This window comes from Oryzias latipes, chromosome 22 (genome assembly GCF_053564925.1).
Source record: "Oryzias latipes strain Hd-rR chromosome 22, Olatipes_Hd-rR_3.1".
NCBI lineage: Eukaryota > Metazoa > Chordata > Actinopteri > Beloniformes > Adrianichthyidae > Oryzias > Oryzias latipes.
The window spans coordinates 22,811,012-22,825,532 of NC_136258.1; the positions used below are offsets into that span (position 1 = coordinate 22,811,012).

General features: G+C 38.1%; 1 protein-coding gene across 1 annotated transcript in view; it reads left to right on the forward strand.

The window, feature by feature from the left end:
* The first annotated feature begins 6,526 nt into the window (after window positions 1–6,526).
* stxbp6 (syntaxin binding protein 6 (amisyn)) overlaps window positions 6,527–14,521 on the forward strand; it is a 65,207-nt gene continuing 57,212 nt past the window's right edge. Inside the window, exon 1 of the mRNA XM_004082197.5 lies at window positions 6,527–6,790. The gene's annotated coding sequence lies outside the window, so the exon portion shown is untranslated. The remainder of the gene's footprint in view (window positions 6,791–14,521) is intronic.

Sequence of the window (14,521 nt, forward strand, 5' to 3'; positions counted from 1 at the left end):
TGATGGTCCTGAGAGAAAGCAGCATTATTTTTAACTTACTTCTTCCCCTGAATTGGAATTTGTTTTTCATCCTGTCTTCAGACTCCATGTTGCCAAATTAAGTTATTTATCTTGCAGATCCCGCTCAGATCATCTTTTCATCTATTTTAAAAGCGTTCCCAGTGCTTTTTCTATTTATGATTATGCAGTTTTTAGCCAAAATCCAAAAGATAGTTTCTGCAGAGCTGCAGTAGCTTTGTAGAAATGTGGTGCAGAGTAAGCCTGTCCTCATACCACATCATACCTTTGTTTACACTTTTCTTCCCGCTATTTTACAGCCCCTTACAACCCCAAGCTAGAATTGCCGGTGCAAGAAAAGTGGTGAGCAATATTAAAGTTGTCCAGCCGTACAGTTTAGAGGTAGAGACCAGCTCAGACGAGGGAAACAAAGACGTTGATAGATCCAGTTGTCTGCAAGTGGTTCCATCGGAATTGAGCACAGCAGGAAGCTTGTGGCCCTGATTTACGATGATTTGAGGTAAGAAATACTCAGATATGCAATTTTAATCTTGATGTTCTTTATATGTGTCCTCCATCAAGAGAAAAATACTACAAGAACACGTTAAAATCACCTAAAAGACCATTTTTAATTGGAGTGGGTCTGTTTAGTTTATTAATTTGGAAACTGCTTTTTAAGGTTTTCCCCTAGTTCTCCACTAGACACCATTTTCTGTTTTTGATTTAAAAGGTGAAAAGTTTAGTCATTCATAAAAATATGAGGGAAACCACATCCATCCATCTGGTAAACTCCTTCTCATTCCAGCAGTGGAAGCTAATGTTCTCCACCTTGTCGGTCCTGCTTCAAGTCCAGCACATCAAACATGTTCTTGCACAAAAAAACTTGTCGTTAAAGTCTCCCGGCTGGTCCTCAGGGCGTCCTCCAAGCTGCTGAGGTCATGTCACATGGTGTTTATTGGGATGAGATGAGCTGCATGGTGAGCCAAGATGCTAGCTTCGTTGCTTTTATCCATCGTGAAAGCACAGCGCGCTCATGCATGCACAAAAGGGCTGCAGTGAGATGGTCTTGTTGAGTAACTTTACAGACAAACACAACCCCCCAAAATGCAGCATTAGGTCATTTGCATCTCTGTGTGCAAAACAACTTTTTTTTTTTTACTTTGCAACATCTGCATTGGTTGCATTTTGAGGTGAACCTGTTCCTGAGGGGCTGCAGATGCATCTTTGAACATCTTACCTCTCTGACTTGGCATCCTATTACAGCCTGACACAACAGAAGGGATGTCACCCTCCATGTTCTGCCAGTGTCCCTCGAGAGTCTCGAACGTGACATATGTTTATTAAGTGTGGCCGTTAACCTGTCTGCAATCCAGAACAAACTGAATGTGTGCAATAAAAGCGGAATCTTTCTCCACCCCCAGGGGATTTGATCATCCATTTCCTAAATTGTCTGCTTTTGATTGCTGGCAATAAAGTGACAGAGATATGGAAAAATAGACAACTGAGAGTGTGGCAGACAAAACAGCCTAATTCGATGTGCTGTTATAAAACACTAATGGAGTACAAGCAGTTCCTACAATGGTTCCTACAAGTTAAAAGCTTCACCTATAAAATTCCATCAAATGTAAAATAGATTAACAAGCTTTTTTTAGGAGGCTTTTGCTCCTTCTGTTGAATGAATCCATCCTTCATCTTTGTTGCTGCCGTGACGGAGATGAATCCAGTTTGAGGTGTTTAATGGCGCGTGGCTCCATTACAAAGCCCTTTGCCTGGAAAGTTGTTCTAAAATCTGACTTTAGCCCCCCCCTCTCCAGAGTACATTCATTTTGATTTAGAATGGATTTTTCTCTTCCCCCTCCTACATTAAGCTGCTGCCTGTGGGCAAAATAAATATATATATATATATATATATATATATATATATATATATATATATATATATATATATATATATATATATATATATATATATATATATATATATATATATATATATATATATATATATATATATATATGTATTTTCCAAATTCTCGACATAATGCATGACGGCAGGAGAGGCAAAACAGAAAACCCTCACACATTACCCCCGGTTAGGAAGTGTGTGTTTTCTGCATGGATCACTGTTTTTCATCTTTAGTGAAGCAAAACATGTTTTTGAATAAATTGCATTAAATTGATACATTGCAACACAATGCAAACGTACATTTTGAACGAAGAGATTACCTTCCGTGACACCGAAGCGTCTTTGGAGCGACCAGGACACGGAATACGTCAGCTTGCTGCTCTTCAGATGTGTCGTCCTTAAATTTGATGCAGCATCAGTCCATCAATGCATCCATTAATTAAGATTTACTGATGGGAAAGATAATGTACTTTGCAGAAAAACAGTTTAGTCTTATAATTTAGCTTTTGAATTTAAGGAAAGTGGTGTGTCTCCAAAAAAAACATTAATCCAAAGTCTGAATTGGATTAAATATTGAACTTCCTGGGATTTTAATCGACTGAAATAACCAAATTTTATGAAGGATGGGCTACAGCAGACAGAAATTCAAAGCAAACATGTTTACCATAATAAATAAAGACTAAACTCCTTTGAAAAATCTAACTGTTGGCCCAGGATTCACAAGACGGATCCTTATTTCTGCTTCCAATCTCGTTAAAGATGCTGTCTTTTCTTCTGGCTTTTGTCAAAATTCATCTAAGCCAGATAAGTCGTTTGGAAATCTAATGAAATGACTTTAAAGAAGTGACGAGTGTTTTTTTGAAAGCACAGGCTGGAAGGTCAAACAGATAGTTCTCCTAATCTGACAGCTCATTGGGATGATGTTCTCAGACAGGCATTGAACTCACTGAAGAATGGGCAGCTTCAGAGAAAATACACGATATGCAAAACAGATTGGCTTGTAGACCCCCCCCCCCTATATCTGTGTGGATTCAAACTAATGAAAGATGCCACAAGATTCCAAATGTGACAAACAAAACACTGACAATGTAAAATATTTTCACTAGTGCACATAATATGGCATGGACCGAAAATGAGTTGACAAACGTATAAGGTCTGTGGCACATTTTAAACCCAAAATAGGAACTAACTAATAATAGATTTAAAATAATTTATGTCACAAATAAATTTCATGCCAGAAAATAAAAAAAAGCCAAAAGTTATGTTTAAAAAAATCCTTATTTTATACAAATATGTACAAAAACTCAGATAAAACAGCTTTTTTGTTGTTGTTGTGTGACCTTTGATGCAGCTCTGTGAGGAACACAAGAGCTTGATCGGCTTTGGTTTTTACAATGTGCGCCATTAGCAGCAAAAACCACATCAACTCCGTGTTTGTTAGTACAGCAGAGACAGGGAGGAAAACAGAAAAAGGTAAAATGAGAACATGCAAGAGAGAAGAGAGCACTGCTGCCATCTGATCCTATCGGGACAGGAGAGGAAGCCAGTGGTTGGATGGACGAGCTTTGTCACACCTCTCCGTTCCTCTACCATCAGTTTACCCTTCCTTCACTTTTTCCTGCCAGTTGGACCAGCTTGCTAAAGTCTCAACTCAGACAGGACAGATTTTTATATATTTATAATTTTGCGTGTTGTATTTGTGGCAAAATGGAGCCCACTGCAATCAAAAAACATATTTTGGTGTTTTTAATTTGTTCTTGTGGGATTTTTCTGATGAGGGAGGACATAAATAAAGAATATTAAGCCCAAAATTGTATTTCTGAGTATTTCTTTATTTGGATCGGTAAGATTTAAGAGCAAACAAATAAATGCCTTTGGAAAAAGCTTGCAGTTTCTGCAGAAACTGTCCTAGAAAATTACCCGTTTTTTTTACTTTTTAGATTAAAATAGCATCATCATAATTAAAAGGCCATTGGGCACACGTTTACCATAAAAGATGATTGGAACTAGATTTTAAAGACTTGGCTGCTAGAGGAACATATCTATGTTAGCTTTAAAACAGTGATTCGAACCTAAATTAAACAGCCAATTTAACTGGAACAGGAAAAAATGAACAGATAACTCACATTTTTTGTAAGCTTCCATTTACAATAGAAGGAGGCACATATTTATGTTACAAGAACATTAGAGTTTGCATAAAAAGATGCATTATACATCTAGTTTTCAAATATATGTATTGATGTTTCTGCAAAGTGGACGTTTGTTTAACAGTCCTTGAAATTCACAAGGATCTAGATGTACTAGAACCAGCTCCATCGGGCACTGTTTGTCCTTTACTATAAAACAATATCTGTACAAAAGTAGTCTGGCACTGACTTATCGTTGAAATGTGTTTCCAGCAGCCAGCACATCACAAACAGTCCTCTGAACCTAAAAGAGTTCACCACAATGTCTCTGGTTTTGTTGGTTCTTCACCTTTTCTTCCCTCCCCAGAGATTCCGGTCCAACAGTAACTCTTCAAACCACACCAATGAGGAAAAACACAAACTTCAGGGTGTTTCAGTCTCTGAGGTGTGTCATGATTTCTTGGGTAATCATGTAATTGAGACTGGTGTTGGCATTGGATGCATCCACTTCTGCTCCAATTTCATGACAAAACTCTGCCTCTGAATCACAAAAAGTCCCCAGCAGGAAGCAGTATGTGCCCCTCTGACCCCTTCAGCTGGTTTTTCACATGTGCACAGTCCCCTCCTTCTTTATGGCCACTGTTTTGCTTTCCGAGCACCTGGAAAAAGTGAATCATCCCGGAGAGCACTGAGGTGCAGTTCAGCTATGTTACAAAAATCTGCTTGTTGATTTTTTTTCCCTCCCCCCTTTAGATCCAGTATTTATCATAGTGAAATGTTCGAAGCTGAGCAGGGGCTCAGGTGCTCGGTGAAAAATGGTTTTCAACTCTGAATTCCTGGAATGAAACATTTCCACATGCTGCAGCAGATGGTTGAACAACTCAGCCCGCCATGGGAACACACAACAAGACATAGCGTGGAGTAACACGATCCAGACGAAGTTTAAGGAACGGCCATACGTGATTCAGAAAATGAATTTCATCTGTATATGAGCTTTTGGTCATGTTTCAGTGAATAGTAAATACACATATTTTATCGGTGGAAGAGAGTCTGATGGTAATAAATAACGTTACCAGAGCTGTTGGAATAGATTGGCTTCAAAAAGCAATAAAAAACGTGTACATTGTTTTTTAAGGAAAAGATGGAGTCCAAAAAAGATGTGTGTTGCAGCTTCAATTCTGTTTCAGTGTGTTTTTTATTTCTACTCTTGAGAGTTAGGATGATTCTATCTTAAACTCTGAACAGATATCTGGACTGTATCAGCTCACATAAAACACAAAGTGATGTGGGTGTTAAAGTCCGTCCGGAAGCAAGACACGGTGCATAAAGTCAGTCTGATCTGTCAGAGGAGGAATTTTTCTCCTGCAAAATATTTCATGGTTAAATAACTCACACTTAAACCCTTTTGTTTTATGTTCCTGTGAATTTCATAGGAGCAGAGTGCTGTTGGCTCGGCTTTAGAACCAAAAATGACAGCTGACAACTTAGTATTATTCCTCAAATTGATAAGGAATGTAAACTGTAGCATTTTGTGTGCAGAAGTTAATATTTAGTGTGTAGAAGTTAGTATTTAGTGTGCAGAAGTTAGTATTTTGTGTGCAGAAATTAGTATTTAGTGTGTAGAAGTTAGTATTTTGTGTGCAGAAATTAGTATTTAGTGTGTAGAAGTTAGTATTTAGTGTGCAGAAATTAGTATTTAGTGTGCAGAAGTTAGTATTTTGTGTGCAGAAATTAGTATTTAGTGTGTAGAAGTTAGTATTTTGTGTGCAGAAGTTAGTATTTAGTGTGCAGAAGTTAGTATTTTGTGTGCAGAAATTAGTATTTAGTGTGTAGAAGTTAGTATTTTGTGTGCAGAAATTAGTATTTAGTGTGTAGAAGTTAGTATTTAGTGTGCAGAAATTAGTATTTAGTGTGCAGAAGTTAGTATTTTGTGTGCAGAAATTAGTATTTAGTGTGTAGAAGTTAGTATTTTGTGTGCAGAAGTTAGTATTTTGTGTGCAGAAGTTAGTATTTTGTGTAAAGAAGTAAAGTATTTTGTGGCACAAAATAGTCTACTATCTTTCGCACAAAATGCTGACTTGAAAGAACAATCTTTTTGTTTTTAATGTCATGTCTGGGGCTGCGTAGCTTATCAATATGATGACAATATGATATGATGACAATGATATTGTTTGTGCATCCTAAAATAAATGGTAAAAATATTTTTTTAAGTAACTTAACAACTGCAGTCCACTGTGCAGGGCAAGAATACTGTGTTCTATCAAATTACTCAAAGGTGAACAGCATAATCCAGTTGAAATAAATGAAATGTTGTTTTAAAAAATAATACTTAAGTAAATGTTATTGGTTTCCACTCACATATAGCAATAGTTTTGCAAAGCGATTATTTTCGCAAAGATTAGAGAAATCCTCCACTGAAGGCCGAGTTTCCCTCTGCGCCTCCCGCCGTGAAGGCACCGTGGGGGTGTGACAGTGTGCGTGGATGGAGGGCGGGTTTGTGTGTCTGAGGGGAGGGGAGGGGGGTACCTGCTACTGGGCTCCTACTCACTCATACTCAGACAGACGGACCTCTCCACGGGAGAAACAAACATATCCCAAAATACAGCTGCTTAGAAACCCACCAGTCTCCCACGCGTGAAGACAGACTCCAGTGAAGAAGGAGCTGCGGAAAGAGAAGTGGGAGCAGAGACAGACAGCTGGACAAATAACACCAAGGATTTGTGGCTTCGCACGTGGACCAAAAGCTCGTCTAAACACGCCGGTGGGTAGCGTCATTCTTCACGCCTGTTTTTAAAGCTCATAAATGCACCACAGCAGCTGGGTTGATGCATTTGACCGACGCTGCTGTTGGGGACGGGCTGCGTCAACAAGCTTTCTGCCACTTTGCAGCGGAATCGGCGCGCGCTCCTGTCCCGCGTGCGGCTGCTTCACGCTGAACCCAAATGAATGCCATTTTTAGAGTTGTTTGACACAACGTTTTCTTTTCTAAAGTATTATTTAAAAAGCAAGTGCGAATTATTTTCAAACAATATTTTTTGTTCCAAAAGTGTCCGTACTAGTTACAGCTTATTTTGTGACGTCACTGTCTTCTAAAAGTAAACAAAAGGAGGGAAAAACCGCTGGGTGGACCACAAGATCCCTATTTCTAAACCGTGTGGCTGGATAGCTCCAATATTGCTCACCATTTTTGTTGCATCCCTAATGTTAGTTTGTGGGGGGGCTGTAAGTTAGTGGGAGAGCGTGTGCACAGAAGGATGATGGGAAATGGGCCATCGGTCCTGCCCATAACTCAGGGGAATTTCTAATCACAATTGAAATACCAATTTTAAAATGGAAGAAAAGATGATTGGAGTGGGAGTTGACATACAATTGTTTTGATTTAAACTATAATAAAGGCTTGTATCAATCTAAGTATTTGACCAGATTGAAGAGGTTTATGTACCAAAATTCAAAGCTTTGTTGTCATGAAGAGGATAGTTTTTCTTTATCTCCAGCTGTATTTGATCATGAATTTTCCAAAAAAGCATGTGTTTCTCTTCACTGACACCTGCATGACAGAAGTTCATATTACTTCTGAGTCTCCCTAACGACATTAATTAACCCACTCACATTGAAATATGTGTCTTCTTATGTTAGCATCAAGAGCCTAATTTGGTCTGGCAAGCCATCAAAGACCGGCTCATACTTTTCCTCATACTCGTGTGTGCAGAGGCCAACTGCTGAGCGGCGGCAGCCTCCCTCTCAACCTCGGCTCTCTCTGCCCTGAGACTAAACACATTCTTAAGTACAGACATAAAGCAGTACTTTGCTTTATTGGGTCAAATGGTGGAACAAAAGCAAAAAGCGGCTTGTCAGAACAACTGAAAAACTCAGACTAATATTTGGAGTCCCTGAAGAATCGAAAAATCCAAGGCTGTCATCACCCTGCCTGTATTACAGGAGTAATGTACCAGTACTTTATTATCCTGTTTGGGATCTATTTAGAGGCTGATTTTGTGGGGATCTGCTCTCTTTTTCTGCTTGTGTGTTCCACATATCATGCAGTTGTTCATCTTTAGCGGCTGATTTATAAAGCCCATTCACTTTACGCATTGTTTTATGTCTACAAATCCCTGCTGGGTTGATTTCTGCAGCTTTTGAGACATTTGTTTGTGAGTGCGGCGTTTTCTTTCAGCCCTTGTCACAGTTTTCTTGTCATCAATTGCTGGTCTATAGAAACAAAATCTCATTTGCAGGCAGGTCATGCCCGTGTATTGATTCATGCTTTGCCCATGGCTCCCTGCCACCCTGTATCCTTCACCATCAGCAGGGTCACTCAGAAATGAACTGCGTCCGTGTCTCTTCGTTTTCTAGGAAAACATGAAGGTCCTGCTCACTCTGCTCTTTTATTATTATATGATCTAATGCGTCTCGTCTCCATAACAGAAACTGACCTTAGAGGAGGAGCACTGTGTGTTTATCTTCTCTTGAAGGGAAGAAGCTTGCAGACAGATGAAAAACAACTGAATTAAAAGAAAGTTGCTGTCAGAATAATGAACCTATGAATGGAATGAGCCTTTCCTGTATCATGTATGTATTCTTTACATTTAAATGTTATCATTTTGCACTGAAGAAATCTATAAAAACTAATGATTTCTGTTTTTATTAGTAAGAGCTGGGTGGTGCATTGGTTATTCACACATCTGACATTTAACATGTTTGAGTTCAACCTGCCACTTAACTTTGTGCATCACCTCCATTTGCACCCCGAAAGCTGCTGCACAGATAGTACAATCTTTTAATATTTAATGAAAGCTAACTTCTGCCGTCTGCGTGTGTGTTGATGTTGAATGTGTCTCATTCAAAGTGACACTGATGAATGAGATCACTCCTGAAGATTTGCGCGCAGTGGGAGGTGTCTTCTCAAGGTCTTGAGCAGAGCAATGAGTCAACATGAAAGGCATGCACGAGAGGCTGTCCTTCCTCCATCGATGAGAGTGCTGCGCGGAGCCACATGCCTGTTTCGGCTTTAAAAATGTCTCAGAGCCCATCAAAGGCCAGCGGGAAGAGTTCGTATCAACTAGAGAGAGATTTATGTCTGATTATTATTTTTACTTCCTGAAGAAAAAATTGAAATTCCTTATATATTCAAATATTTATCAAGGAAAAAAAGGAAAACACTGAATTGGAATCTGCAATCCAGCAAAGCAATGTAAGAGGGAATCAAGTTTTATGCATACATGTGGATCTGCTAAACACTAATTTAGTATTAAAAGAAAAAGGTTAACAGTGACGACAATAGATCCATATGAACTGCTTTTTAAAGTCACACTCTGATCATTTTTTTAAAATCTATTTTTAAAGCGTTCCTAGTGTTTTTTTTATTTGGATTATGCCGTTTTTAGCCAGAATTAATGTTATATTGTAGGACATAATTTCTGCAGAGCGGCTATAGTTCGTTAAAAATAACCTTTGAGTTTTGGGAGGGACTTTTGACGTGGAGCAAACCGGCCCATTCTGTCCACCATTCACCGGTCCCAACCTAACATAACCGGTGCACAAGAATGGCAAACAATGTTGGAGCTACCCGGCCGTACAGTTTAGAGCAAGATGGCAGCTCGGACGAGGAAAGAAAAGATGTTTGTTGATCTAGTCGGGAGCTTCTGGCCCGCCCAGTGTATCTGCGATAAATAGGTTTTTTTTTTCAACCGGCAGATTTTGTCTGCTCGTGATTCACAATAATTTAAATAAAGAAATACTCAGAAATGCAATTGTATGCTTCATTTTATTTCTCCAGAGGACAAAAAAAATGTTAAAAATGTCACAAGAAAATGTTCAAAACACGATTTTCACCTAAGATGATCTTTAAATCGCAATCTAAAATTCAAAACATCCCCCACGGAGCTTCATGAAAGAAAGACATTAAATGATTTCAGAGGTGTTAGTTTTAAGGGAAAACTCAAGTTTATCTTAAAAACTACTGGGCCAGAGACTGTATAATTTAAAATGTTGATCATATTTTTGGCTAATTCCTTATTTTACAGTCGTTATTAATGTGACTCTTTCAATCTACCTAAACATCATGGCAGAAATCACTTGAGTTAACTTGGATTTTTAGTTTAGATCACATACAGAATATTGTTTCTGTGGGTCATGTTCACATATTGCATGCGCTTGTGCACCTCACGAGTGGTGAGTAGAGGAGGAGCCTTAAAGAAAATCACCAATAGAAGAGCTAACAGACCATCTAATTTGGGGCTAAATGAAACTTTTTTTTGCTATCAAAAAGCTTCCGGCAACTGCTTCAATCACAGGTGTCGAATTTTCGCCAGATGCCGGCTACTTTTGAGGCCCCTGAAGTGGGAGTATTGATTCTGGTTCATCCAGGTGATTTTTGAAGTTGACTTATGGCGTTCACCTGGACACACCTCTTGAGAGAAAACCATGACTCGAATTCAAGAAAACAAACATGTTTGGGTCATCAGAAGGTAAATGTTAAATTAGGCATTGGCACATTTTTAAATTTATAATATAAGAAAATGTAATTTTCAAGTGGATTGATATGTAGCAGTTTAGATCATTACTCAGATGGGAAAAAAATAAATCTGCTATCTGTTATATTTTAGAGAATAACTTTCTAAACTGTGGCCATACTTCAAAAATGATTAACTCCATTAAGGAAAATATAGCTGGCTATAATTTTTATACATTAAAATGTACTTTTTATCGTTTGTTTTGCAGTTTGATGAAAACAATTCATGGCGTTGCTTCATAATGAAACAAAAAAAGGTGCTCCTCCTGTCATTCCTTCATTTCATCTTTTTCTGTGGCTCAGTGGGAGCAGGAATGTGTGGCTTCTTTATAAAAAGGCTTTTTCCACTCAGCTCTCTGGAGAGCAGTAAGCACCAACTGAACATCTCACTGCACAAGCGAGAACAAAGAAAAGGAAGGAGCAGAAACACAACTCCAGCTTGAACTTTTTGCGCGTTACACAGTCCTGATTAATGGGGTGCTTTAAAAAGGGCCTTTAGTGTGAAAATGGAGTGATAAGCAGCTGTTTAATGGATGTGCATTGCTGTGGTTGTCCAAGTAGCTCCTTGGCTACAACAGTGGAACAAAGCCTTCACGCTACAAGAAGAAACCTTGTGTACGATATGGCCACTGAGTGGGATTGCCCCAGTCTCTGGTATTTCTGTGGATCACATGAGCCATGTCATGCATAGGAGATTAGTCCAGTCTGTCTTTTTAACCACACTCAACCTTTGGTTCTTGTTTATTCAGTACACAAACCACCTACAGAGGAGATGATAAAAGCAATTGTAATCATCTAATTTTAAAAAGAGTTTTCTATAATTGTTTCATTTTTTAAAGTTCTACTACAAAGACCAACTCCAATGAAATTGTATGTTTGTTTGTTTTTTTAACATGTTCTTGTGGCCCCTTCTTGATGTTGGAGGGACAAAATTAAGCTCAAAGTTGCTTTTCTGAGAATTTCTTTTTTCAAATTGTTGTGACAAAAACAAAATCACAAAATAGTGTATTTGTGATGTAAAAAATAAACTGGGTGGGCCAGAAGCTCCCTGCTCTAAACTATCAGCAACGGGGAGGGGAAGGGGGGGCGGTGTGCTCAGAGGCGAATTTCTACGACAAGGTTTTTTTATTTTATCTTAAAAGAACAAAATCACAATTAAACGCCCACCGGAAACGCTTTTTAAAACAGTTCAGTGAGAAAAGGTTTGCGGTTCGAGAAGGACAGAAAATCATTGAGGTGCAGCACTTGGAAATAACCCTGCTGTAGAAAATGTCTACCAAAACTCAGTAGGACATGCACGCACAGCTCAAAAATGGCTTCTGTGTGGTCACAGTGACTTTGTTCAAAGGCAAAAATTGAACAATCTATCCAGTTAGATTGGAGTGAAAAACAGCTCCGTTATTTGTTTTGAGGAACTTTAGATGTTTTGTTTTTTTTAATGAAGACTTAATATAAAAATTGTTAAACTGCTGACAACTGACAGAAAATGACCTGTTATACATTTTTTATGATGTCCAATAATCTTAACAGTGATCTGGCAATACGAGTGTTCCTTGATCACGGTTTTGTTGTATCCTCACTCCTCTTTTTTATTGTTTATTTTTTGAAGCTGTTCCACTAAATCAGCTATGCTTTCCTTAATGGAGAAAAAGGTACACTTTCTTTGAATTTAAAGCGCCACCAAAAGTCCACATTTTATTTGTTTTTCTCAAAATCAAAATGCCTCCAAGTCTTGAAATGAGCCTTTTTCAGTTTTGGTTTGTATGTTTCTGCATCTAAGCAGTCTAAATGCAGCGAACCTTTAAGGTTTGTGAAATCACTTCTGCAGGGAGCTTTTCAAATGAAATAGTGGGATGTGTTTGGGGACATTTTAAAGCCTCTTCAATGTAGTATAGAAATGTATTCCTTGTAAAACTTTTCCCCCTTTTTCAACCTAACACCTATAATTTCATGAAACTTCTCCAAGATTTATTGAGGCTGAACCGTGAATTGGAACAATAAGAGCTTAATGTAATCTCTGCTTTCTGTGGGGACTCTTAATTAAAATTCATAACATTTTTGGACTGCAATTATTTTCAAATCTATCACTGCTTTTAAATGTCCTGTCTGTCCCCAGCTGCAGATATATTGCAACAGTATGACAGTGAGGTTGGACTGCACAGTCATGTTTTTGTACATATTGAATGTTAATGAATGTGTGCAGTTAAGACAGTGATTAAGTTCCATAGACCATAAGGGGGTTTGAGTGTAAAAAAGCCACTGATTAGTGGTTGGATTCTGTGTTTGTGCAAAACAGCAGCGCTTTCCAGTCTCTCAGAAATGCATTTTATAATAAAGGATATCTTGCAGTAAAAGAAACATGAATGTTATGTGTACATTATTCTTTCCAGATTTCCTAAGGTTATTTATGTGACCAGCAGAACTCAGGACAATGTTTGGGCGGAAAAACAACTGTAAAGCATAGTAATGTTTTGGGGATTTGTAAAATATTTTTTTTCTATTTTATGAAGACCCCTATTCAGCTGTACAGTTCTGAGCCAGATGTGAGCTCAGACAAGGAAAACAAAAGACGTACATGGATCTATTCGTCTACAAGTGGATGCATCACTTTTTGTATCAACCAACATGATTAGATATTTTAGAGAAAACTCGAAAAATAAAAAATACAGGATTTAGATTCTGTCCTATTAAATGTGCTATAGATATATAGAAATATAATTCCTTTAACCAATGAAGGTCCTGAAGGGGTTTTATGGTTTGGTAAGTCACACAACCTGAACCTGCAATGTTCCGATCAGAGGGACTGGCACATGGATAACCAGGGTTTGCAGTGTGGGCTTTAGGCAAAGCCCTTGATGCTACCTTCTTTTTTTTTGTTTGTTTTGTTTGTTTTTTAACTTGTCCAACAGCTAAGCAGACAGATTGGAGCTGAAGGCATCTTGTGTTGGATATATATTTTATTGTTACTACACAGGGTTGTGGATTTTCTGACTCACAAGGTGTGCATTTTAATAAACCCCCTTCTGCAATTCAGGCTAAATTTTATATTAATTACATTTGTATCCTTTTTTTGTTTGACCGGATGGAAAAGAAGTGGGGATGTTTGAGACAAGGGGTAAGGGCACTGAAGAATTGGGGGGGGGGGGGAGTTAAGGAAATCTAGAGGCAAAGCGGTAGCGCTAGTGGACCCCATTGGAGTTGGTGCATGCATGCATGCAACATGCTCTCTCCAGTACAGTGTAGTAAATTCTGTGAAGAGTTTTGAATTGGATTAGTTGCTTGGATATTTTTGTCAGTTTAAATTTCTGCCCAAAAGCTTTGATCTGTGCTGCTGCTCAAGTGTGCATCCCAATTTGTTATTGGAATTGAAATATTATTATCTAGGTTGCATAACAGTTTGTATACTTTGGAGAGAGTTGTATTAAATGAGAAGTTGACTACTGGTAGTTTTAGGTAATTGTCTTTGTATTTAAACTTTTTAATAATTATAGATTTAAGTTATTGGTATTCCAAGACTTTGTTTATTCCATGTTTTGTTGAGGTTCCTGGGGTGTTATGAATCTTCTATTAATAATTAAGTGATCTAGTAGGCTGTTACTATTACTACTTTGGAAGCAGGCCTGTTTTTTAATGTTTGGCTTATAAATGGTAGATCTGACAGGTTAATCTTTCCACATAACGCCTGTTTCAAGTCCATCTATTAGTCTGTTTCTGTTTTTTTTAAACTATTTTAAGATGTATTGTAATCTATTCGCAAGAAAGTAGTTGTGCTTGATACGGATGAGTCTAATGCTTTGAGAGATTGAGAGATAATTAACTTTTGCAGAATTTTAATTTTAACCATGGCTACCTTGCCCATGAGGGACAGAGGCAGGATGGCTTAGCGGGTGAGATCGTCCTGTATGTTTTTCCAGTAATAGGGTGTAGTTTAGCTGCACCTAGATGTTTGATTTTGCCTGATTTGACTGGTATTGAGAGTGT